Genomic DNA, 26,495 nt, shown 5'->3' on the forward strand with positions numbered 1-26,495 from the left:
TGGCCAGATCCACACAGCAGGCATCAGAAGCTGGGCTTTTATACTCAGGCCCTGGTCCTTCCCCTGCTGGCCCTGATTAGCTCTGGGCATCAGCGCTTCTCCGAAGCCGCTGCCCATCAGGGGCTGGCTCTCTTGCTCTTTGCCCAGGCTTTTGATCAGAGGGTGCTGACCACTAAAGACTCAGCTAGGAAGCTCTTCTTTAGTGCTTTCCAGGACTTCCTGGGATGGCTTCAAAGGTTGGAAAGCAATTTGCAGCTTTTGTGTGGAAGGCCGTGGGGTGTGGGAGGGAGTGCTCCTGTTGGCAGGGGAGCTAATTAGGCCCAGTAACTGTTTGGTCATCTCACAAGTCACTTGAAAGCCCTCTGAGATGAGGGAGTGGGGAGGATGGAGAACACTTTGTGCTCAGCAGGCAGCTCGCTGCCTCTGTGCAAGTGGCAGGTTTGGGAAATGAGGTCTGGGGAGACCAGTACTTAACAATCCTCAGAAGATTTACCAAATGGACTCTCCAAGAGTGGTTGCCCTGTATTTACATCCTGCAGCAGACTGTAGAGGCCAAAATCCTATCATGCTATACACTTTCTCTGGGATGCCTTTCTATGCAGAGCTGCTAATTATGGGTCACATATGCTGTTGTATCCTTATTAATAAAAGATCTCCGCTATTATCAATGAATTAACTGTTTCCATAGTGACTAATGCACTTTGCAAGAGTGAAGTTGGAATATTCTAAAAGCAGATCCCCTAAGGAAATGCCAGAAACAACGACTACTGCCAGGGTTTTTGGGAGGAGAGGAGTGGAAGGATGTGTTATTAGACTACTTCTGGGGGAGAGAGGATGTACACAGAGCTATGATAAATGGCTTCATTTTTAAGATTGAATAGAACCAATTCTAATTTTAAATTCAATACCTGCTAACCCTCTTGGTCTCAGTTTCCTCATGGTTAAGTAAGGATAATTGTGGACTCTCATTAAGATTGTGAATAATAAATAAATAACCCAGGCAAAGCACATAGCAAGTGTTCAGTGGACATTAGTTGTTATTATTATCACATAAACGTTTCTTAGTACTAGTTTTGGAGGTTGATAAGTAACCACCAGCCGCCAGCTGTCTAATCCTTCAGTCTCTCCAGGCAGAGGCACTCACTTCATCCCTGTTTTATCATCAGCAGGTCATGCACTTATTTCTATTGCTATCTTAATTAGTGCCCATTTGGTTTTTAACAGAAATGCATACAGGTTTGCAAAAGAATTAGGTGAAGTCTTACAACTTATTTACGCCAGGGGCTGTTAACTGTTCTCTAGCTCAGCGATTTGTTCCTTTCCTCCTGTCCTTTGTGTTTTGATCTGCTTTCTCTGTCTATCTGTCCTATTTAACGTTCTTTGTAGCAACCTCGAGGGACCCCTCTGCAATGTCCCCAGGGTCCAGGTATTCTACTGGAAGGGCTTTGTCATCCTGGCTGCAAATCCTCATAAGCAGGCATGCTTCATTTCCCCCCAGGTAGCGTCTCTGTCCTGTGTTCCTCGGGTAGCAGCGCTTACAGCCTGAATTTGCACATGGTGAGCAGTGAGGCTTAGCTGCTGGGCGGCTTGGCCTCCTCAGGTGTTATGTATTGGAGTCTCGAGCAAATGGGGTAAATGTCATTTCATACTTATGATGTTCCAAGCCCTCTGCTCCCTATTTTATGGGAATTAGTACTTTTAATTAACACAACTTTTTGGTGAAAGTGGGGTGTTAAAGTCCCCTACTATGATTGTGTTACTGTCGATTTCCCCTTTTATGGCTGTTAGCATTTGCCTTATGTGTATTGAGGTGCTCCTATGTTGGGTGCATAAATGTTTACAATTGTTCTATCTTTTTCTTGGATTGATCCCTTGATCACTATGTAGTGTCCTTCTTTGTCTCTTGTAATAGTCTTTATTTTGAAGTCTATTTTGTCTGATATGAGAATTGCTACTCCAGCTTTCTTTGATTTCCATTTGCATGGAATATCTTTTTCCATCCCCTCACTTTCAGTCTGTATGTGTCCCTAGGTCTGAAGTGGGTCTCTTGTAGACAGCATATATATGGGTCTTGTTTTTGTATCCATTCAGCCAGTCTATGTCTTTTGGTTGGAGCATTTAATCCATTTACATGTAAGGTAGTTATTGATATGTATGTTCCTATTACCATTTTCTTGTTTCGGGTTCGTTTTTGTAAGTCCTTTTCTCCTCTTAGCTTTTGCTTGTCTGTAAAGGTTTTAATTTCTCCATTGAATCTGAATGAGATCCTTGCTGGGTAGAGTCATCTTGGTTGTAGGTTTTTGCCTTCCATCACTTTAAATATGTCCTGCCACTCCCTTCTGGCTTGCAGAGTTTCTGCTGAAAGATCAGCTTAACCTTATGGAGATTCCCTTGTATGTTATTTGTTGTTTTCCCCTTGCTGCTTTTAATATTTTTTCTTTGTATCTAATTATTTTTAGTTTGATTATATGTGTCTTGGCATATTTCTTCTTGGATTTATCCTGTATGGGACTCTCTGCGCTTCCTGGACTTGATTGACTATTTCCTTTCTCATATTAGGGAAGTTTTCAACCATAATCTCCTCAAATATTTTCTCAGTCCCTTTCTTTTTATCTTCTCCTTCTGGGACCCCTATTATTCGAATGTTGGTGCATTTAATGTTGTCCCAGAGGTCTCTGAGACTGTCTTCAATTCTTTTCATTCTTGTTTCTTTATTCTGCTCTGTGGTAGTTATTTCCAATATTTTATCTTCCAGGTCACTTATCCGTTCTTCTGCCTCAGTTATTCTGCTATTGATTCCTTCTAGAGAATTTTTAATTTCATTTATTGTGTTGTTCATCATTGTGTGTTTGCTCTTTAGTTCGTCTAGGTCCTTGTTAAATGTTTCTTGTATTTTCTCCATTCTATTTCCAAGATTTTGGATCATCTTTACTATCATTACTCTGAATTCTTTTTCAGGTAGACTGCCGATTTCCTCTTTATTTGTTTAGTCTGGTGGGTTTTTACCTTGCTCCTTCATCTGCTGTGTATTTCTCTGTCTTCTCATTTTGCTTAACTTACTGTGTTTGGGGTCTCCTTTTTGCAGGATGCAGGGTCGTAGTTCTCGTTGTTTTTGGTGTCTGTCCCCAGTGGGTAAGGTTGGTTCAGTGGGCTGTGTAATCTTCCTGGTGGAGGGGACTACTACCTGTGTTCTGGTGGGTGAGGCTGGATCTTGTCTTTCTGGTGGGCAAGACCACGTCTGGTGGTGTGTTTTGGAGTGTCTGTGGCCTTATTATGATTTCAGGCAGCCTCTCTGCTAATGGGTGAGGTTGTGTTCCTGTCTTGCTAGTTGTTTGGCATAGGGTGTCCTGCACTGTAGCTTGCTGGGCGTTGAGTGGAGCTGGGTCTTAGAGTTGAGATGGAGACCTCTGGGAGAGCTTTCACCGTTTGATATTATGTGGAGCTGGGAGGTCCTTGGTGGACCAGTGTCCTGAACTCGGCTCTCTCACCTCAGAGGCACAGGCCTGACACCCGGCTGGAGCACCAAGACCCTGTCAGCCACACGGCTGCTCGTATTGGAGGGTCTCCTGCAGAGGCGGGGGGATGGCTGTGGCTCACCATGGGGACAAGGACACTGGCAGCAGAAGTTCTGGGAAGTCCTCCTTGGCGTGAGTCCTCCTGGAGTTCCCAGTGAAGGATCTTGAGACGGGGAAGTTGTTCTGCATTGTTCAGGTAGGCCCTAAATGCAATCACGATTATCCTTATAAGAGGGAGGCAGAGGGAGAGTACACACACACACGCACGGAGATGATTTGTTGAGCTCTTCATTATACTATAGCTGGAAGTACCCAGACATTTTTAATTAGAGGAATGACTTGGTAAGAATGTATTTTAGAAATAATATTTTGGCGATAATAGATTAGAAAAGAAGCAGGACCAGATGTCAGGTGACTATTTTGGAGAACAGATGGATGCTGAGGGTAGGAAGGAAAGTTTTGATAATCCAGGAAAGGCTGGAGGGGGCTGGATGCCTGAAGTGCCAAGGTGAAGTCGGCCAGGTGATTTAGGAGCACAGCAGTAGCAGAATCAACAGACATTAGGAATGTCCATTTTCTGACATTCAAAGTGCTTTGTACTTGATAATCATCTGCCTTACATTTTCTACCAGTTGTTTTTGTTAAACTTTTGTCTTCTCCCAGATTAGAACTTGTGTCAAGGATAGAGGCCGATTTCATTATTTTTAAAAATATATTTCTCAATGTTTACCCTACCATTAGACCTGTAGTAGCAGTTTAATATACTTCTGTCAGCTTGATTTAAACGGAATGGTAATTCTGAGTCTTGAAATTCCAATTTTGCTTCTAACTCATGTTAAAAGATAAACTGAGGCATAGTAAAAATTTTAAGAGTTTGAGTGCAAACTTCCAGTTGTAAGATAAATAAGTAATAGGGGTGTAATGCACAACACGATGACTGTACTTAAAACTGCTGTACGTTTTATTTGAAAGTCGTTAAGAGAGTAGCTCCTAAGAGCTTTCATCACAAGGAAAAAACATCTCTTCTTTTTTTGTGTGCCTATATGAGATGATGGATGCTGACTAGATTTATTGTGGTGACCATGTCACAATGAATGTAACTCAAATTATTATGTTATATACCTTAAATTTATACAGGGCTGTATGTCAGTTATCTCTGGGGGAAAAACGTTAGGAAAAAAAGGGTTATATGAGCAACAATCAATTTGAATAGGGCGGTGGCAAACCAGAAGTGGTTAGGAGCCCTTCATGACCTGATTCAGGGGAAAGACTTACATAAAGTGCAGAAGCAAAGAAAGGAATTTATTTGATTGGCTGTAGCTTAAAGCCTAGTTGGCTGTTTGCGATTGGCTGTCCTTAGCTCTTTGATTTGTAACCTTGAGGCATTTATAGGTTTAGGTTTTGGTTTGCTTACCTAGAGCTACCTCAGCATTAGGGCCACCTCAGTCTAATGGCCTTATTGTTCAATTAATTAAACACTTGCTTTGGAAACTTGGATAAATAAAGTGGCTTTTAGGGACTTTGCACTTCTTATCAATGGGAATTATAATCCTATAATAATAATGTTAATAGGAATAATGTCTCATTTTTTTCCCAAGGAATGTGATGGAGAATAATAGCTAAGCCTGAAGTGAATGTGACTGGCAAACCTTAAATGTACCCTGAATGATAAACCATACATTTCTCCTAGAATCGGCTTACCAAGGGTGTTCAGGGCAGAATATTCTCCATCTTCACATAACTAGGATGGCATGAGCAGATGTCTGACCTCATCATGTTTTCAAAACTGCCTAATGGTTTTCAGAAAGTGGTGTGCTCTGTGTTGGAATAACCATTTCAAAGAGAAGCAATAGGCCACAAGCTGCTTTCAATATCTCAAAAGAAGCACACAGACCTTAGGTTCACACAAAATTAACACCTTCCTTGTCTTTCACAGCCAGACCTGAGGGAGGTTATTATTCTGGTTTGCTTTGTAGATGTGTAAGGAGAAGACCCTCCTTAAAAACAGGAAAAATCTGGTCTTGTAATGGCATTCAGATTTTCAGAAGTTTTACATCACATGAAACTTGTAGTCTCCATATGTATTATTGCTCCTAACGGTCACAACTTCATAAAATAATCTAGGTAACATTCTCCATCATTAATGAACTATGAGATTTCCTAGGTGCCGAGAGCAAGTTTTGACGGGCAGAGAGCTCTGGGATGTGGTGGAAAACCTCTGAATAGACTCAGTGTCTGGACTGAATTCTAGGTTGTTCCTGGCCAAGTGTGCCTGTGAGTTCATTCCCTCCTCTCTCAAAAGAGTGCAAGTCTATTAGCCGTTATTATTGACATAACTAATACACGGCACACCTATTTTTCATAATTGCCTTTTAAAAAAATTGCGCTCTTTTTTTCCTTCCAGTTTTATTGAAATATAATTGACATACAGCACTGTACAAGTTTAAGGTGTATAGCACAATGATTTGACTTACACACATCATGAAATGATTGCCACAATAAGTTTAGTGAACTTCCATCATCTCATATAGATATAAAAGAAAAGAAAAAAAATTTTTTTTCCTTGTGATGAGAACTCAGGATATACACTCTTAACAACTTTCATATATAACATACAGCAGTGTTAGTTATATTAATCATGTTGTACATTATACCCCTAGAACTTATTTATCTTATAACTGGAAGTTTGACCTTTTGACTGCCTTCATCTGATTCCCTATTTTTAATAATTATCTTTTAATATTTTTCAGAGCTCAATAAAATGGAAGAAAATCAATAATAAATAAATCAAATAAATTCATTTCCTTTGGTCAAATCCAAAGAAATCCTGAATCATAAGGAGCTGAACCATTTCTCCAGAACTGAAATAGGCCAGTCATGCCTGCCAGCCTCACCCTTGCAGAAATATTTTAAGGCATGGGCAACCTCTGTGCACCCGTGCTGTAGTTTGGAACCCGAAAAGGGAAAATAGGCCAAGCCATTCCAGTCCTTGGCCATCAGAATCTATAATTGCCACTGCCAAGCATCTTTTAGTCTTGGTGCAAGTTCCAGCTGGAGCTACTTCCATCTGTACAACCTCAGGTGGTTATATAATTGGCCACACACATTTATAGGCTGTAAAGGAAAGTCTAGTAACAAATCCATCCTTGCTGTACATCTGTTGCATGTAACAATGGACTGGAAACGGGTCTATCCTTAAAATAAACGCACCAAAATGCTTTTGTTTTTTAAATCTTCTGGAGTTGCTTATTTAGGCAAAATCACTGCTGAAGACTGAGTGAATGAAATGGCAGGGGTAAGCAAGCTTGAAATACATCGACATCCTCTGCTATCCACTCAGTTTGAGCCCCCCCTGTGTCCTTCAGAAGCCTGCGTCAGCCACTCGTGCCCTCAACACGTGCCTAAATCAACAAGATTTAGTCTTGTTATAAGGTCTCACTTGATATATTTCTCACTCTTCCAGACCACGTGGATGCACATTTCCACCATTCACACTCACCAACAATGGAAATAATTTCAATCACAAGGTTCTATTAAGTCCTTCTCTTGTTTCTACACCATTGTTGATTTCTATCGTGCATACAAGAAAGAGAACTTAAATCCAGGATCTTGATGATGAGGTGACACATGTGGTAGGATGGAAAAGGTGATATTTTAATACTCCACCTGCTTCTCACGAGCTTACTTTTGAATTTGTTCAGAATCGGTTGAAGAAGAGAGGGTTAAGTGCGCCCTGAAAATTCCCAACAATTTTGATCTAATTTCCCTGACACCAGGGGACTTCTCCAGTCTCAGCTTAGGTCTTTTTTTTTTTTTTTCAGTTTTACTTAAGTTGGAAAATTGCCACTCAAAATGATTTTTAGTCTTTATTTGATAGTCATTTTCTCCATGCAATAAACAGCTCTTCCAATCACTAGTTAGCAAAAAGCTGGACTTTCATCAGTAGTGAAAGGGTAATATTGGCTCCTGGCAGTTGCCCCATTGATTGGCATCCAAGTGGATATGGGATTTCAAATTAGAGTTTCATTAAAAGTCTAGAAAGGTCCAGTCTAACAACACAGTCCTGTTCTTTTACATTTGTTGAATTGTCTTCCTAATGGCCCTTAGGACTGAGAACCAAACCCCTTATTTAGATAAAGGGCAGGACTGACGTGTCATCAGGGTGTTGACAGAGGCAGAAGCCAGGCCTTTGTGTGCGTGTGTGTGCATTAGCATCTGAGGCATGCTTCATGGGCCACTATACCTGAGAAAGTTTTGAGACTCAGCTGGCAAGATGAAATAATGGGTTTCCACGTTTAGCATCTTGGCTCTCCAGACACCAGAACTTTTTAGCTCTGACTTAAAAGCTTATCACAATAGAGATGAAAAAATAGCCACTTTCGATCATAAGGAGAAAATACTTCTTGAAAGTCTCTTACGAACCAGAACGATGAGTGAAAAGTGAGGGAAATGAGACTGGCTAGATTTTTATACTCCACAAAGCCAGGAGAAGGAATTTTCTGAGTGTCCTTTGCCAAGAGTAAGTCCTTGAAACCCAGCTCAAGATTTGAGCAAAGCTAGCTTGCCTTGTCCTTAATGTAGGATAGAAAAGCAAAAAATGAATAAGCAAAAATTTAAACCCTGGGGATCCAAGGGAAATTTCTAAAAGCTCCTTATATTTTGTGACTGCATTCCAGTTCCAATCCTCCCTTTCTAATCCATTTGGTTTATGGCTGCCAGATTAATCTTCCTGATTACTTTGTGTATGACACTTTCCCTGCTCAGAAACCCACAAGAGTGTTTTTTTGTCCCTGGAAGGAGACTAGAGTCAATAGCCTGGCTTTCAAAGGTCATCTAGTGCTGGTGTCTGCGTACCCACAGGACTCTTCCTCCAGAGCTACAGACAAAGGAATCACCCTGTTTTTCCTGAGCATCTCACGCACATCCTCACCTCTTGGTTTTTGCTTGTGGATGTTGTCGTCAAACTCTGGTGTGTGTGAGAATTACTTAAGAAGCTCATTAAAAGTATCAGCACCACTTTCATTCTGTTCTTCCACGTGGGATGTCTCTTTATGCTTCGCTCTGCTTATCTAATAAGCCCTTGTCTTCTTTAAAGGCTGGCTTTCGACTCACCAGCAGCCCAACTTCAATAAGCAGATGTAAAAGGAGGAAGGTATTCTAGGCAGGGGGAAAACAAAGTCAAAACTGGAGATGTTTGGTAACCACCAGTCAAAATTCAGGTCTGCAGATTGCATCTAAGTGACTTAGCATTGCCTGGTGAGGCTGCACAGGGGCATTTGCATGCCCTTCATTGGAAAGCTGTCAGCTTAGAGGTTGGAGAGGATTGAGTCTCTGTCCTCTTACTTCCTGGGGCTGGGCTAGCTTGGGTAAGTCCCTTATTCTTCTGACATCTAGTTCATTCCCTTGGAAAAAGTGTATGCCTTTATTTGAGTATTAGATGTTATGACGTGCAATGTGTGTATAATGTAGTGGGTACTGAATATTGGTTCTCTCCCCTTCTGTCTATTAGGGTGAGGGGGACAAGACAAGGAGCCAGTTGTTGTGACATGGTGACAGATCCCACCAGTGCCTTGCCATATCCCCTATTTCCAACTGCCAACCCCTCCATCCCTGTGCTTGAGAACTTTCTCTCTGAAGCATGTTTTTCCTGCCTGTGGGTGGATTGAAAGCTGCCCCTAGTGCTACTAGGGGCAGCTTTCAACCACTCACTAATGGGGGCTGTTGTATAAACACCCTAGCTTCCTCATCCCTTGGGCATACTTTGCATTGACTGTCAGAGTGACCCAATGGGATTGAAGTCTAGACATTCAGACACCGTGCTCCCACTTGGCCACCTTCTCTTGTCTCATCCGCTCCCCTGCTAGTATTTCCTTCACCTTCTACTTGCACTTGACTTGCATTTGAATCCCCATCTCAGGGACTGATTCTTCTAGAAGAATCCAAACTAAAACAGAATCCTAATCTACATTTCTTTTTACAACTCCTCCAGTAGGGCTGGCTTAGTTGCTCCCAACTGTTTTATGAATCTGGGTGGCAGAATACGTGTATCATTTCAGTCCTCATAAGCCATTCTGTCATCGTGTAACATAAGAAATGTGACAGTGGCAATAACACGTTACATCTTAGTCACTCTAATGTGTAAACTAATACAACAGTCGGGCGCACTCCACGTCTCTGATATTAAATGATGACTGAATTATTGATGACCGGTCCCACATTCTCTTGAATCAAATATTAATATAGCAATATCTTGCATGTGGTAGCTGGATTCCTTCTGAATGATTTCATCACTCAGAAATCTGACCACGTCTTTCACCTCACACAAGACAAATTGGGTGCATTTTGGAAAGACAACTTGAGGAGATGGAATGTTTAAACATTGGCTTTTGTGTTCTGTCAGAGTTGACACGTGGCAGGCTTTCCCTGGGACAAGTGTCAAACACCAAAGAAGGATTTCAATTGTCTGAGACGTTCATTAGGGTATATTATAGAATTTGTTCTTGCTGAACTATTTCATGGTAGCCTTGAAATGGTAAACACAAAACAGCCGTGTCAGAATTGAAATGAGCTTTTTATCTGCACAGTGCATATTTGGTATTTGGTTTCAGGTATTTTGGCTTATGTAACCTCACCCTCCTCTGGGATCCTGTAGTGCTTTCAATCTGTACTGCTCTTAGGGCACCTAGATATTCCTTGTATGGATACATTTATTGTTGTATGTCTTGCCTCTTTTATTGGATCATGTTCTCCTTGAAGTCATGGTATTCAATGTTGTTGACCTTGAGATGTTCTCTCCCCAAGGGCCTTATATCTTACCCATCCTTGCATCCCAGAGCTTAGTGAAGAATACAGAACATTGTAGGTGCTCCATAGATGTTTCTTGAAAGACAACTTTCACCACTGAATGCATGTAAAAGATCTACCATCTCAGTAAGGTTAGGGGGCTGAGGGGTGCTTAGTTCATACTTTTATCATCTTTCTTCTCAGAAATCAGAAATAATCTTTTTAGCTAAAGATTTAAAAAGGAAGGAAAAAATGCTAAGAGGTCTGAGAACATCCTTCGGGAGATATTAGAAGTGTATGTTAGCTTTTATTGATTTTATTAATATTACTGGTACTCAGTGTCATACCCTTTCATTCAACAAACATCTATGGAACATTTGCTATGATTTGGGCACTGTGCTGCATTCTTGGGATTTTTAGTTTATTAAAACACTTTGCCACTCATTGCTATGTGCTTCTAGGCAAGTACGAGTCATTAATAAGCACGAACAAGGGTCTTAAACCATCATAAAATTTTCTTAGTGTGTTTCTAAAATAGAAATCAGCTGGAGTTGCCATTCTTAAACAAATGTTATATTTTATGTAAAGAGTAAACTTAAAAGATCTGGCACTGACGAACTCCTAGATGCCAAGGACTGTGTTGTATGTGAATTAACTATGCAAAGCAAGTATTGATTAATCAACCTGATCTGTTTGTATTATTAAACATGTATGTTACTAATGTGTGTTTTATTTTATTTAATTAGCCATCAGATGTTTCTTTTCCTTGGAGATGAGGGAATGAATTTGCATAGTCAACTCTCCTCTTTAAGAACACGAGCCTTATTTATAATTTTGGAACACATTTTAAGCTACCTTTGTACTTAGCTATTGTATATAATCCCTAGGAGTGTTTGTCTCACATTCTTTGTATTCACTTTCTCCACTAACAAAGAAAGAAATAGCACATATTGAAACTTTATAAGTAGATGTTCACTGAAAAGAAGACACAAAATCCTCATATATATCTATATTCCAAATTTCCTAAAAAATTAAATATTCATCATTCTTTTGTTTTACACTTGCAATTTTTTATACTTAGTGTTTCATTTCCTCTCTGGAGTATTATTATGAACTAATAGGCTTTCACAGGTACAACTTGTTTCAATTAACCGTAAGATTATAATAATTATTTTTGAAGGTGAAATTTTCACAGCTTGGTGGTGCTAGATCCTTTAGTTAGAAGCTTTTGCCCTTTAAGTAGTGTTCCACAATGACTCTTAAACTCCACCCATAATTTCTTCTGTAATATGTAAAAGTCTGTAATATGAAGTGAACGAAATTATTTTCAGTGTTTTCCTCTGTGAATCTTCAAATATAATTTTAAGTGTTTTAAAGAGTTGATTACACTCCAATCTCTGTGGCTGTGACTCATGGTAATTACTCTCCACCCCCTCCCACTTTTTATAATTGTGCTGTTTTTTTCCACTGATGCTTATCTCCCCACTTGGCTAATTCATTTTCCTCCTGTTTCCACCCAGCTCTGTGTGTTTCTGGGGACTGATTTGTTTGCACTCTGTTAAGGGCTCCATTGTCCTCCGGCTTATGGTTTGACCTGGCCAATGAAATACACCACTAGGAGACTGGAGAGTCTGAGGGGTTTGAGGAGAGGAAGTTTGGGTTATTGATATCCTCACCTCTCCCTTATTTCAGTGCTGCAGTTTGGAGAATGACCGCATCCTTCTATACTAGAGTTTCTGCAGGTATCTTCTTCTCCATGGTTTCAGGTGTCACCGGTAACACCATTTCCTCCCATTGTCCCTTCAACCGGAGGGGTGGAGACGACCCATTGCTAGTCTCTGAGTGCCTCCACGTCATTAGCTCGTTCTCTTAATTCCATCAAAGCTCATACATCCTCTTTAGTTAAATCCTTCTGAGTGGAATGCTGTTTCCTGTTGGGACCCTAACTGACACAGCAAGTTTTACAAAATCCCCATGTTTGTTCCTGTTGTCAAAGCTTGAGTGCTCAACTTAGAGCAGACAGGGCTCCTGTGTTGCCTGATAAGGCTCTGATAAATGTGGCAGTGAGGATGCACGCTCCTCCCTCTATTCCTGCAAACGTTAGAGTTACAATGTACATCGCTGTGACGTTGGATGAACTTTAATACATCTAATAACCAGCTTCTGACCATCCACCTAATCACACTGATTCTGAAATGAAAGATTAAAAACACAGCAGGATTCTTTCAATTTCAGACTCTCCTGGAACCCTAGGTTACTCTATTACTTTCCAGCTCTTGACAGGAGTTTTTAATCTTAACTCTTCAGATAGGAAAGCAGAGAGCCACTAAGATCTCATGGGTTGAAGATAAGGGATAACTAGTTTCTAAAATGAGACTATCAGGACAATCCACTAAAATATGTAATTGGGTTTATTTTAAAACAACATCATCAAATAAACTTAACTTCTACCATCTCTGTTTCTACCCCCCTGCTTTGTCATGTCCAAGTTCAAATCCCTTCTATAAAGGTGGTGGTGGCTTTTCCCTTCTTTTTTTTTTTTTTTAATGTAAGTTTATTTATTTATTTATTGGCTGCATTGGGCCTTTGTTGCTGCGTGCGGGCTGCCTCTAGTTGCGGTGAGCGGGGGCTACTCTTCGTTGCAGTACTCGGGCTTTTCACTGTGGCGGCCTCTCTTGTTGCAGAGCACAGGCTCTAGGCACGCGGGCTTCAATAGTTATGGAGTGCAGGCTTAGTAGTTGTGGCTCGTGGGCTCTAGAGTGCAGGCTCAGTAGTTGTGGCACACGGGCTTAGTTGCTCCACGGCATGTGGGATCTTCCCGGATCAGGGCTAGAACCTGTGTCCTCTGCACTGGCAGGCGGATTCTTAACCACTGCGCCACTAGGGAAGTCCCACTTCTCCCTTCTTTATCCCAGTTTTGTTATTCTCCTTGGGATGTGGCTGGTGGGAATTATTTGGCCCCTCTGGAAGCAGGAAAGTTGTGTTCCCTTCCACTCCAGAATTCTCATTACTGTTTTTCTCATTATCCTTCACTTTGGATTAGAGCTGATCCATCCTTAAGTGCATGAAACCAGGATTACAGATTTTGATAATTTGTTTCTGAGAATGTTTACCAAGGTGAGTGACCAGGCATTATCCTTCTCATTTCTCCTGTGGATTGGCTCTCGGCTCTTTTCCAAGGATATGCCTGGGAAGAACTAGCTTAGTCTTCTGAGAGGGCCTATGAGTTAATTTCTCTCACTTTTGTGGAATGTTTATGGTAGAGGATGAGAGATATGGGTAAAGTTCTCTTAGAAGGTAGTCATGGGGTCTCTTCTTAAGACTCATCTCTATATTTTCTAAGCATTGTAAATTCTAAGAGGTGGAATGGCTGTAACTGTAAGATTACTACCTTCAGCATATTGTGATGGTCTGTTACATTGACAGCCACTGTTGATCCATGCTTTCTTGTATCCATGTCCTTGACTAGTCTCTTTCCCTTGAATGTGTGCTAACCTGGTGACTACCTTTAGCAAACAGAATGCAGTGAAGTGATGTCATGCAAGTTCTAGTCCTAAGTCTTACAAAGTTCTAGAAGCTCCTTCTTTTGCTTTCTTGGGAGCTATGAGCTACCATGTAAGAAATCTGTTTACCTTGCTGGAGAGATCATGTGGAGAAGCCACATGGAGAGACCACATCAAAAAGAAGAGGCCATGAGGGTGATGGGGAGGGTGAGGGAGAGGAACCTAGCCATTCCAGGGTCTCTAGCTGAGCCCAGCCCTGAGCCGATCCACTAACTAAATGCAATCACATGAATACCCGCTAGCCAAATAAGGAAAACAACCACTCAGCTGAGCCCCAGCTGACACATGTAAACATTCAACACGCTACTGAATGCACAGGGTTAACAGGATGGAAACACACACACTATAACCTGCATCCATATGATATGGACTCCCCTACAGACTGCATCTTGGATGAGCTGTTTTTTTTTAAATAGATCTTTATTGGAGTATAATTCCTTCACAATACTGTGTCAGTTGATGTTGCACAACAAAGCAAATCAGCCATATGCATACACATGTCCCCAGATACCCTCCCTCTTGAGCCTCCCTCCCATCCTCCCTATCCCACCCCTCTAGGTCATCGCAAAGCACTGAGCTGATCTCCCTGTGCTATGCTGCTTCTTCCCACCAGCCAACTATTTTACATTCGGTAGTGTACATATGTCGATGCTACTCTCACTTCGCCCAGCTTTGCCCTCCCACCCCATGTCCTCAAGTCCATTTTCTATGTTTTCCTCTTTATTCTTGCCCTGCAAGTAGGTTCATCAGTACCTTTTTTTTTTTTTTTTAGATTCCATATATATGCGTTAGCATACGGTATTTGCTTTTCTCTTTCTGACTTTTGACCCACCTCCTAGAGTAAAGGAAATAAAAACAAAAATAAACAAATGGGACTTAATTGGATGAGCTTTCTACCTTCCTTCTCCTGGCTGAGTTCTTCCCAGTGAGGGGCATCTTTAGGATGCCCCGATGTCCAGACACAAGACCATAGCCCCAGAGAAAGACAGGGTTCCCCCTTCTACTTAAGGTTTCCCTTCTGAGTTCTCGTTTCCTAGTTGGACATTTTACAGTGTCGTTTCACTATTTTCCATACTGAAAACTATACAGTAATCTCAATGTTCATTCAAATCTAATGGGTGGTGTGAGGTTACATTTGGTTGCACCCCCTCAGTTATTCATTTCTAGAGAAGACAGCACAGGAGATCTTCAAAAAACCCTGGGTAGTTTCAGACTTCAGGTTTGCTGGCATAGCCATGAGTGCCGTTTCTGCAGGATTCTAGTTTTTCTATTTCTGTGCATAAATTAGAGTCACATCCCCTTGTGGTCAGGTGGTCCATGAATTGGAATGCAAGTGATGCCTGTTACTTCTGGCTGGAGCTTTTAAATACAGTTGCGAGACCATCCAGAGCTCTCTTGCCCTCTGCCAGAATTGGCATTGGTGGCCAAGGACCTAGAGTAAGGTGATGTGCAGAAGAGCTTTCTTGTGGACCCTCGGTAGACATGCAAGAGTATTGTTTTAAACCACTGATACTTGGGGGTTATTTGTAATTGGAGCATCACCTAGCCTATCTTTTTTTTTTTTTTTTTTTGGCTGCACTGTGTGGCATGTGGGATCTAAGTTCCCTGAGCAGGTGTCGAAACCACGCCCTCTGCACTGGGAGCATGGAGTCTTAACAACTGGACCGCCAGCCTCTCTTGATTGATCCATTTGTTGTTATGAGAGAGTTCCTGCTAGAGAGACCCCTTACTTGTTCTTCCTTTCTTATTTTTGTCTTTGTGATTAAAGCCTTCCTTAATGGAAAACATATCTATCTTTCTGGTATATGCTTTCCTGAATTAGCTCTGAAATACAAAACAAAGGCCAAAACTCTTAAGCTAACATATGGGGTTTTCTCAAGTTTTTCCCCATTCTTTTTTCCTATGTGCTTCTTCTTGTGTATGTTTAAATACTTTAAACTCCAGCCAAGTTGGGCTACTCACTGCTTGCTTTGCATATCCTGCCATTCCTTTCTTCTGTGTGCAGTAGAGTGATTCAGAGCAGGTTCTTCAGAGTCAGACATATTGGGCTTCAGCTCACAGCTCTCTTCAGCTCCGTGGGACCATGAGCAGGTCATTCAGTCTTTCAGAGGTGGTTTCTTCTTATGTGAACAGGAGCTATGGTATCTTCCTTGCAGTATCAGGGAGAGGATTAATGAGAAAATGCTTGAAAAGTGTTTATTTAGCACAACATTCGATTCATGGTAGGTCCTCAACACCTGAAAGTTTAGCTATGATTTTATGCATTTCTTTTAGATGGAATTTCCTATCAGTGACCCTAACTCAGTCCTTCAAGGATAGTTTAAATGCTTTGTCAGACACCTGTGTGTTTTTATTTCCAGCCCACAGTTCTTTCTTTATCTGTAGCAACTATATACCAACTCTTATCTTCTGAAGTCCCAAAGTAATTACTGGTATCTCTTCTAGGTCTAATCTGACTTACCTTACAGATTATGATCTGACCTATACCTTAATGTTTTGCATATACATCTTTTATCATGTATTAGGTTTTAAGCTTCTTGAATGTAGAATCCATGTCTATTTCTCAATTTTGTATGTCCTACAACATCCCATACTGGGCCTGAAAACCACTCCAAGTAGGAACTCAATAAAGAATTTTTGAATGAATAATGACTGGAAATTTACCACATTTGCCTGGGTCACATCACAGCCATTCTTCCTTTCTCTAGGTCCTTTGTTTCTGCTGTATATTTCATTTATCACAAGAAGTCTAAGAAGGAAGAGGCAAACTTGGGAGCCCCGCTGAGCTAGGTAATTACAAACATTGTGTAACTGAATTTTTGTTTTAGTCCTTTGGGGCAGGTATTTGTTAAGCCACACCTCTAGGGCCACACAGGTGGTAATTGGCAGAGCCTGGCGTGTTGATTTCTAGAAACCATGCTGTTTTCATTATATGCTATTTGTTTTTGAATCAGGCCCTGTAACAATCTTTACAACTTTTTCTCCAGCCCTCAGGCCAGCTAGCTCATTTTCTGTTCTTACTCTATTAAATGGGATAGAGACATTTTAAAATATGTAGTTCTTAAACACACTGGGATTTCTTCTTTCAGACCCTGACAGAGCTTTAGAGATTGAGACAGAGACACTCAGAGTGAATACTCATGGCAGATCAATTCTAAATGAGGATGTGGCAGTCCTGAAATGACCTTGAGAATCAACTGGGAATAGGTCTTTATTTACACAAACTCCTCCCGTGAACTCCACAAAGAAACCCTATAGGGTGAGAATAGTCTAAGGAAGATAATTTCTTCTGGAGTCCATGGACACAAGCAGAAAGTAAAGAATTTAGTTAAATGGGAGGAGACATGGGACAATGTCCTCATATTTGCATGGAGGAAAGAAGAAAGGGCTCCTCCACAGTATCACCTCCCAGATCAATATGTCTCTTGATAGCTAATAGCTGCACTTGGAATTTGAGCAGATCAGGGTGAGGAAAGACTGTGGGAGGTTGTAAGAGATGGATCATTGGGTAGGGGCAATGCCAAATTATTATCCTTGGCCAAGAAGTGCAATTCATTGATTTCAGGGCCTGGCCACGTTTTGGGCTTGTCTCAGCCAAAATTAACTCTACTCAGCATGCTAATTGGAGAGGAATGCATTATTTTCTTTGGATCAAATTCAACTCCCAGACAAGGCCCTATGATTCTCAGGTCAGGATTTGGTTCCAAATCATCCCCCAAGCCTTACACAGGCCTTTACTACTCCTATTTTGCCTCTCATCCCTGCTTCTTTGTGAGTGGGCTCTTGTCAGTCCAGGTTTGACTTCAGTTCTTGTACAAACCGGCAAACTTTCCCTAACCATTGGAGTTTCTGAGCAATGCATGAGATAATTTCCTGGCAGAATTTATCTCCTATTCTTATTTCTCATAATCTTATGGGTACTTTTATGGAGCATTTTTCTTTTCAGTTCAACCTCTTGGGTTATTCTTATACTGTTACCTCCCTCACCGGATTCCCTGATTAATCCTTATATTCCATAAGGTCATACTATATAGATAGGTAGATATACACACATGTATGCATAAGTGTGTGTATATATATATATATATGTCTGTAACTTATGTGTATACATATATACATGTATATTGTTCACATATCTGTGATGTACATATACCAATAAGTATTTGTTGAATGACATTAAATTTATGGAAACAACTCACTTGTCTTATTGTAATAATAAATTATTATTTTTTTGTGATAAATTCTTATTCAGTACCTACTATTCCAGAAACTCTTCCAAGAACTTTTTGTATATTAACTCTTTTAATCCTCACCCCAGCCCTCTAAGGTTAATATTATTATTTTTATTCCTATCCTCAAGCTGAAGAATCAGAGGCACAAAGAAGTTCATTGTTCAAGGTCACACTAATTCAACCCAGGAAGTCTATCTTCAGCGTCCATGCTCTTTATCTCTACACTAGGTTGCTTCTCCATATTACACTAATGGAAGGGAAGAGAAGTTAATCACACGTGGGCAAAACATTTCTGCAGAAATTTGTAATACTACCAGTTACAGGAACTTACATCTACACAAACATACACATTTTATTTGTTCATTTGTTCATTCACTCATTCATTCATTTATTTGTCATTCAGTGAATACTTGTTGAGTATTTATCAATGTATTTGTATATGCTAAGTACATGGGATAGATGTGTTTGTGTGTGTGTGTGTGTGTGTGTGTTAAAGGAAGCATATGTATTTCTTCTGTTCCAGAGTCATGAACTTACTGTTTACTTAGGGGAATCCTAAATGTTACTTTTGGCTTATCCCTTGATTCTTTTATTCTCTGGTATTTTAAGAAAAGGAGAAGTAGAGGCAAGAGGTGAAGAGGAAACCATGAATAACTGATCTCATAAAATCCACTTACATAGTTGAATGTTACACTGAAGGTGACAATCAGTTTGCCATCCAACTTCCCCTTCTAGTTTGATCTGCTCACACTCAACCCTTGAAATTGTTTTCCTTGGGTGCCTCATAACCCATCCCCAGCCATTGCTGATTGGACCAGAGAAAGACACAGAACCCAAAGTGAATCATTGTACAAGCGAATGTAGAGACACAGAGGTGTCAGAATATTAAAGGTGCTCACCGGGAAGTGATGTAAAGTTGAGTCTCAGGTATTGGGCTGGGTCCCGATCAGACAAGACAGCTGAGAGAGAAAGGAGTTGATGCCAGAGAAAAGCAGTTCAGGAACACTACCTGGTCTCTGCAAGACAGAAAAAGTAGCTGAAATTTCCAACTTCCCAGCTCCAATCCTGTGAGATCTATCTGTGTTGAAGTCTTGGGTTTTCTGTGAGATTCCTTGTTATGTCTTCCCAAGAAAAACCCTAGGTGCTTTCGAAATAGCCTCAGTGGATTTCTTTTCCTCCCAGATATAAAATGACCTTTGGCTTAGCCAGGAAGTGACTCTGCTTTCCTTCAGTGAGAAAACTTTTGGAAAATAAAACTCTCTAACCCAAGAATTAGGAGGTTGGTTCCATATTATTGTTGGCTCTAGGTGTCATCAGGTCTCCACTTCTCTTTGTAAAAACATGGATTACCACCTACCCCCCCCCCACCCCCCCGCGTCTTTGCTTTCTTTTTACTCCTGAGCACTGTGTAGTGATATCTGTCAATGACCCTGAAGAATGAGAATGATGGCAATAATGTTGGGAATGCCTGCCCCTAGAGGCTAAGCTCAAATGGCTGTGGTTTCAGCTATGGGGCAGGACATGCCAATTTTGCCCATTGGTTATGATTTGGATGCATCTCGATTCTGCTCCGGGCTAAGGTATTGACTGTTCCCCAGAATCGATGTAAACAAGTGGGTAAATCAATATAAACAATTAAAATAGGTTTTAATAGAAGGTTAAACAGAAGTCCTAGCAATATCAGACTGAACCACTCCTTCTTGGTGGGTGGGTTTTGGGAATTTCTCTACCCTTTTAAGTACCTGCTGATGCACAGAGAAATAAAAAGATTATGGGGGCTGCCTATTTGCTAGGTTGCCTTCAGTTATCTCATCTCTAAAGTGGGGGAACGAGTAATGGATTAGATGATCTGTGAGAGTCCTTTCAGCATTATGTTTGACTATGAGTGGAGTCAGAGTCATCATAGTAAAGTCAGCAGTTTAAGTATCCACAAAGGTGTTATGCAACAGGTCTTCCTGCATATATTACATGATATCTGCCCAAGGGGACCAGTAAATGATAGTGCATAGGTGGTTGTTATGGGGAAGTTCTGTTTGTGTTAAAAAATTCATTCTGCCATTCTTTGGATGGATTTTCCAACAAAATAAAATTTCCACTGTAAGTGCAGCCAAAGGTGGGGACCTGCTAGGAGAGATTAACATTAAAGCCTATGGTTGGGAGTCGGGGGGGAAGCAGGGTTTTAATTAAATAAGGCAACGAATCTAGTGCTTTCTGTGTAGAAGGTGCTCAGTACGAGCAAGTTCTTTTCTTTCCTCTTCCCATTTTCATCCATTTTTTTGTTTTCTAAGACTCTTTGCTTCTTAAGATCCATATAAGCACATGCTGGATGGTTTAGCCTGTCTCCCTAAGAAAGTAGCAAAACTCATTCCTAGCTGAATTAAACTCATTCCTTTCCAGTGCCAAGAGAACACAGTGAAGGCGGATAAAGGGAATTTTGGGGTAGAATAATTCAACCACTTTCAGAAGCAGGATTCCTTATGGGGAAATTCTTGCTGACTGACCACAGAAATGGAATGCATCTACAAGCGCTTTGAGGACAAGATGAAACACTGGGTAGGGGAAAAGGAAGTGAAAGCCAGTCTAAGCTAAGATGAAGTAATGATATTTTTCACTTAATTCGGGGTGTTCTTATAATAGAATCAACCTCATTGTATTGTATGTTTAGGTGTCCAGTAAATATTTCAACAATAAAATGTTCCAGGGTAAGATAATTAAAAAACACTTCATGAGAGCTATGCCTTAGCATATCATTCAGAAAATACGTAAAGATAACTTTTGCTTTTCAGAGAATAATCTGTGGGTTTTTTTGGGGGAAGGGGATGGTGATGGCCCCAGCTTTGGAACCCACAGGAGAAAATATAATGGGGAAACTAAAGAGTGTAGGGATGGCTACAAGTTTGCATGGCTCTTACCTGTTTCCTCTCCTTGGCAGCAGTTAGCTTGATACCCTACAGCCATCCATCTTTTGCAACAAGATTAAATAGGAAACTGGCCTCTCAGGGCATTGAGAACTCAACTTGTCAAGACCTCACGGTCATGGACTTGATTTTGACGTTTACAAATAGCTGAGGTCCTACTAGTGGTGATGCATGGGTGAGAACTCATGAAAACATACATCAAACAAAAGGCACATGCTTTTCTACGCATAGAGTTTTACCTTCTTCAAAGTCCCACCCTCTGAATCCTATTTAATGCTTAAAATAACCGTATAAGGCAGAAATTAATTTCACCATTTTTAGATGAGGAAACTGAGGCTCAGAATATGTTATTTTTTCTGTATGATCTGGCAAGGTAGGAACTTAAAATTTCCACAGCCAAATTCAGTTTTCTTTCCCACAACACCTGTCTCTATTGATTAGAACTTGTCCAAGGGCTCTAAGGCTTACACTTACCATGAAAATCATTATATTAAGAAAACTTAGTTTGTCCTGTACCCAGCTGCTGTTCTCATTTTCTGCTACTGGGCCAGTAAATAGTCTTGAATGATCTATTTCAGTAGTTTTCTAACTTGAGGGTGCAAAAGAATCACTGAACATCTTTTAAAAATGCAAATTACTCGGTCTCATCTCCAGAAACTCTGAGACAGTCAGTCTGGAGAAAGGCCAAGGAATCTGCATTTTAATAAGCACTGAAGATGATTCTGCTTCCTATGATGGACCACATACACAGTTCCAATTATCTTTCTACTTAATGCTGCAATAACAAATGGAGATCTAGAAAATTTGCTTTTCACTTGTTTTTGTCTCTGAATTCCTAATGCTTTATCATCTCTCAATACTCCCAAATTAATTTCTTCTTCCTGAAATGAAGACTCTGCCACTGAATTTTGCAGCTTTTTTATAACTAGATGTGATCAAAAGTTTTCTTAGTCTCATTTGCCCTGGACAATCCCATCATGTATGGTTCAGATTTCACATGTTGTGATGACATAGACCTGTGAAATCTTTTAACAATTATGATTCTTCTAGCCTGAGCAGCCTTGAGCCTGGTGTAATAAGTATCCAAAATTTAGAGTTATACAATATGGTTTTCAATTACTGTTCCACCACCTTAGCTGTATGAATCTAGTAATTTAACTTCTCTGAGCCTTGGTTTCCTCATCTGTGTCATGAGGATAATGACATCTGCCTCATAGGATTGCTATGGAAATTAAAAAGACAAAGTATGTTGATTTTATAAACTGCAAACACTATAGAAATGCCTATTGATTTCCTGGGTATTGGCTCCAAACCAGAGTATTATCTATCACTGACTTTCTTCGGAAGGGTTATGTGGCTGAAACAAAACTGGGTTGCAGAGACTGGTTTCGTCCAAGGACCTGATCAACGTGCCCTCAGCGCCCCACCCGGCCGCCCCGCCAGATGTCTATGTGCGCAAGCCCAGTGAATGGATGGTTTTAGGACAGAAGAGAGAAGAGCTACTGAAGAGACTAGCATGGCATCTGCCCTATGCCTGCCGTGTGGACTGTGCCTGGTCCTTAGGTAGAGAGCAGGCAGTGTGTTCCAGACGGAAAGAATGCACACTGCAGAATTGCAGAGGTGGACATTCTCATTTGTGCATTGAGGTTAGTGTGAATGGATTAACACAGTGACGACTGAGGAGAGCACAGCACTGCTGGTTACCTCGGGGGTCTGCAGCTTTGAGAACAAGAAAAGGCCCTAGGAAGAAAAGCAGGATTTAGTTCTTATTAGGTGGTACCAGCAGCCGTAGCAGCAGAGTTGCCTCCCTTGAAAGACCTGTGGGCAGAGGAATATCATTAAAAAGAGTGAAGGGGAAGAAATGTCAACACATAGGAGTCACCATTAAGGATCCTGAGAAACAACTGGGGAGACGTGGGGAGGGATGCCAAGTGCCTAGTTGCTGGAGTTGTGTAGATGGAGTTTCCCCGGGCTCAGTTCTAGCTTGTATTTTCTTCCTAATCTAAATTCTCTTTCAAGTAAATCTCTTCCTATATGCTGATGAGAATCCAAAATACATAGCTCTGGCTGAGATCTGTCATCCAAGCTCCAAACGGGTAGGTATATACTCTGCCTGCTCAGCAGCTCCCCTTGATGTCTTTGGGCACCTCAAACTCCCATCTCCAAAAGCAGCATCAGTCAACAATGCAACCTGCTGCTACCCTTGTGTTCCTTAGGTCAGTTTATGGTCCCACCACCACTCAGCTGTAGCAGTCAGCTCCCTTCTCTTTCTGTCACCATTTTTATTTCATCCATCATCAAGCACTGCCAGTTTTACTTCTAAATATTCAGGATTCAGTCTACATTTCTCCATTCCATCCGTTACTGTAGTTAAAGCTGCCATATCTTTCAACTGAACGGCTCATTAACATACTCCTTGGCTTCCCCAAATCTCCTCTTGCCTTCCCTCATTCTACCTTGAATAGCTGCCAGAAAGCTCTTTTAAAAAGGCAGATCTTACGGTGTCATTGCCTACCTTAGATCTCTTCAATGCTCTAGCACTGTTCTTAAGGTGAAGACCATACTTGTTAACGTCGTTGGTATAGCCATGCATATGGGGACCATGCCAGCTCTTACTCTTTCCCCTGTTCTTCTGCTTCAGCCGGCAGGGTCCTTCTTTAGTTCTGTGGAGGCGCCCAGCTCATTCCCATCTCAGGGGCATTTCAACTGTGTTTTTGCTAGTGCCAGAGACTCTTCTTTCTCCTCTTCATCTAGCTCACACCATGGTTTACATGCCAGTCAGAGAATTCTAGTGAGGTATTAAAAACAGACCAAAAAACCCTTTTCTAATCTAAATTCCCTTAGCATCTGATACTTCCCTATCATGCTATATACCACATTTATCTAAATCTTTCTCTAAAGTGTGACCTCTTGTGTGTGTGTGTGGGGAAACTGTGTCTATCCCATTCACTTTTATATCACCAGTGCCTAGCGCAGATGACATAATACCTAGCAGATAGTAAATATGCATTCAATGATTGAATAAATATGAAATCCTCACACCATTTTTTTCCCAAGTTTGTCACAGAACTCTCATTATCAGCAGGATTCTACCCAGTGACTTGTCAAACCTCCATGTTAATGGGCCAGACTGACACATGTGCCAGGCATCTAGGGTTGTTAACTAAAGAGTCACATTTCTTTCTTTCCTCTAAAAGTAATTACTGGTTGCTAAATATTCAAACACGCATTGAAAAAGCAGCTCTTTACATTATGTTAAGAAATAAATTACTGTTTCTAATTGTGTCTAGTAGTTAATTACTTCTAATTATTAGTCTGAGTAATAAATTACTGCTTCTGATTATGTTGTGGGCACAGTTGGAGCATTCAAAAATGCAATTTTCACAGTTGTTTACATCAGAACATGTTTACTGAATTATTGAGCCATAATTACCCCCAAATAATGGTAGCAAAAAATAATAAACATTTGATAAATTCAACTGAAATATGTCACGTCTTTTTCAGCTTGTTTTAAGAGATCAAGCATTAAAATGAAACAACCATGCTTGACTTTTCCAGTCTCTTTAGGGGGTAGCACTATGTTAAAATTAGGATTTTTGCTTTGTTTTGGTTGAATAAGAACTAAATTAGAATTTATTTTGTTATTTAAAACAACAAGGAAAATAATCAGGACTCTAATAGTGATAAAAATTAGGTTACACAGCCAGCATACAAGTCATAAGAAGAAATAAATTATACCTACTTAAAGGGAAATTGTAACAAAGAGTAAAACTCCATAGCTATTTTATTGAGTTATAGCATATCCAAAGTACACAAATCATAATTGTAGAACTTTAAGACTTCCAAACCCTTGGCTTGAATCTGTCACTTCACTTACCAGTTTGTCAGGTCAATGACAGAAGTAGATAATCTATGGTAACCTGTGGGCTGATTTTTTAAAAATTTATTTATTTAATTTATTTATTTTTGGCTGTGTTGGGTCTTCGTTGCTGTGCACGGGCTTTCTCTAGTTGTGGCGAGCAGGGCTATTCTTCGTTGCGGTGCATGGGCTTCTAATCGCGGTGGCTTCTCTTGTTGCGGAGCACGGGCTCTAGGTGCGCGGGCTTCAGTAGTTGTGGCACGCAGGCTCATTAGTTGTGGCTCAAGGGATCTAGAGTGCAGGCTCAGTAGTTGTGGCGCACGGGCTTAGTTGCTCCGCGGCACGTGGGATCTTCCCAGACCAGGGCTCGAACCTGTGTCCCCTGCATTGGCAGGTGGATTCTTAACGATTGCGCCATGAGGGAAGTCCCAGGCTGATTCTTTTTTTAATACCTCCTACTATTTGCTACAACCACATCACTATTTTTCCCCCATGGGGTTCTGTCTCCATGTCTTGTGTGCTGGACAGACTCTTGAGATGCCCAAGATCTTTATCTCCTGGGGAGGCCCTTGTGTGATTCCTTCCCCTTGAGTGTGGGTAGACCTGTGACTTGCTTCTAACCAACCACTTATGGCTGAGATATTGGGACATACATGACTTCATGGATGTGATTATGTGATTAATTACATACGATTGTAGGGCCCGTTTTGCTGGAGTCTCTGCCTCCCTTACTGGCTTTGAAGAAGCAAGCCACCATGTTGAGAAACCTTATTTGGCAAAGAGCTATGAGCAGCCTCTAGGAGCTGAGGGTGATCTCCACCAACAATCAGCAAGAAACTGAAGTTCTCAGTCCTACAACCACAAGGGACTGATTTGTGCCAACAGCCTACGCAGACTAGGAAACAGATCTTTCCCAGTCCAGCCTCAGATGAGATGGCAACTCTGCTGATACCTTAACTGCATCCTTGGGAGACCCTAAAATGATCTCCCAGCAAAGTTGTGCCTGAACTCCTGGCCTGCAGAGATTGTGAGATAGCAAATATATATTGTTTTAAGGTGATAAATTTAGCAGTGATATTGAAAATTAGAAGTGCCTGAATTCTGTCTTCTTATTGACCCTGATAATTAGAGAATTCTAAAAGACAGATTTTCCTACTAAGATTACTAAAAGCTGCCAACACTACACCTCTCAAATGTTCATCTATGGCCCAGTCTATACCAGTAGATAGACCACAGAACTTGGGTCAGAAGATCAATTAAGTCACATGATTTGCCATGTGAAATTGCCATTTCAGTAAATGGCATATGGAATATCATAAATTTCACAAATTTAAGCTCTTCTTGATTCTTCCACTAATAGCAATTTAGCTTCTAATAAGATACTTCATTTCATTTTTCCTTCTTTCCTTGCCTATTAGATCAGAAATAATAATAACTAAGATGTGCTAACATTTTACCTACTTTCTCTCACTATGCTATCACAAATGCCTGTGGTAGGTATCAATTGCCTCATTTTTCAGATGAGGAAATTGAGGCTGGGAGAAGTAACATCACCTGTATAAAGTCTAGTAGTACAGCTAGAATTCAATTCTGGCTAAGCCGATTCTAGAGATCATTCTTGGCTT

The sequence above is a fragment of the Eschrichtius robustus genome, chromosome 17 (genome assembly GCF_028021215.1).
Source record: "Eschrichtius robustus isolate mEscRob2 chromosome 17, mEscRob2.pri, whole genome shotgun sequence".
NCBI lineage: Eukaryota > Metazoa > Chordata > Mammalia > Artiodactyla > Eschrichtiidae > Eschrichtius > Eschrichtius robustus.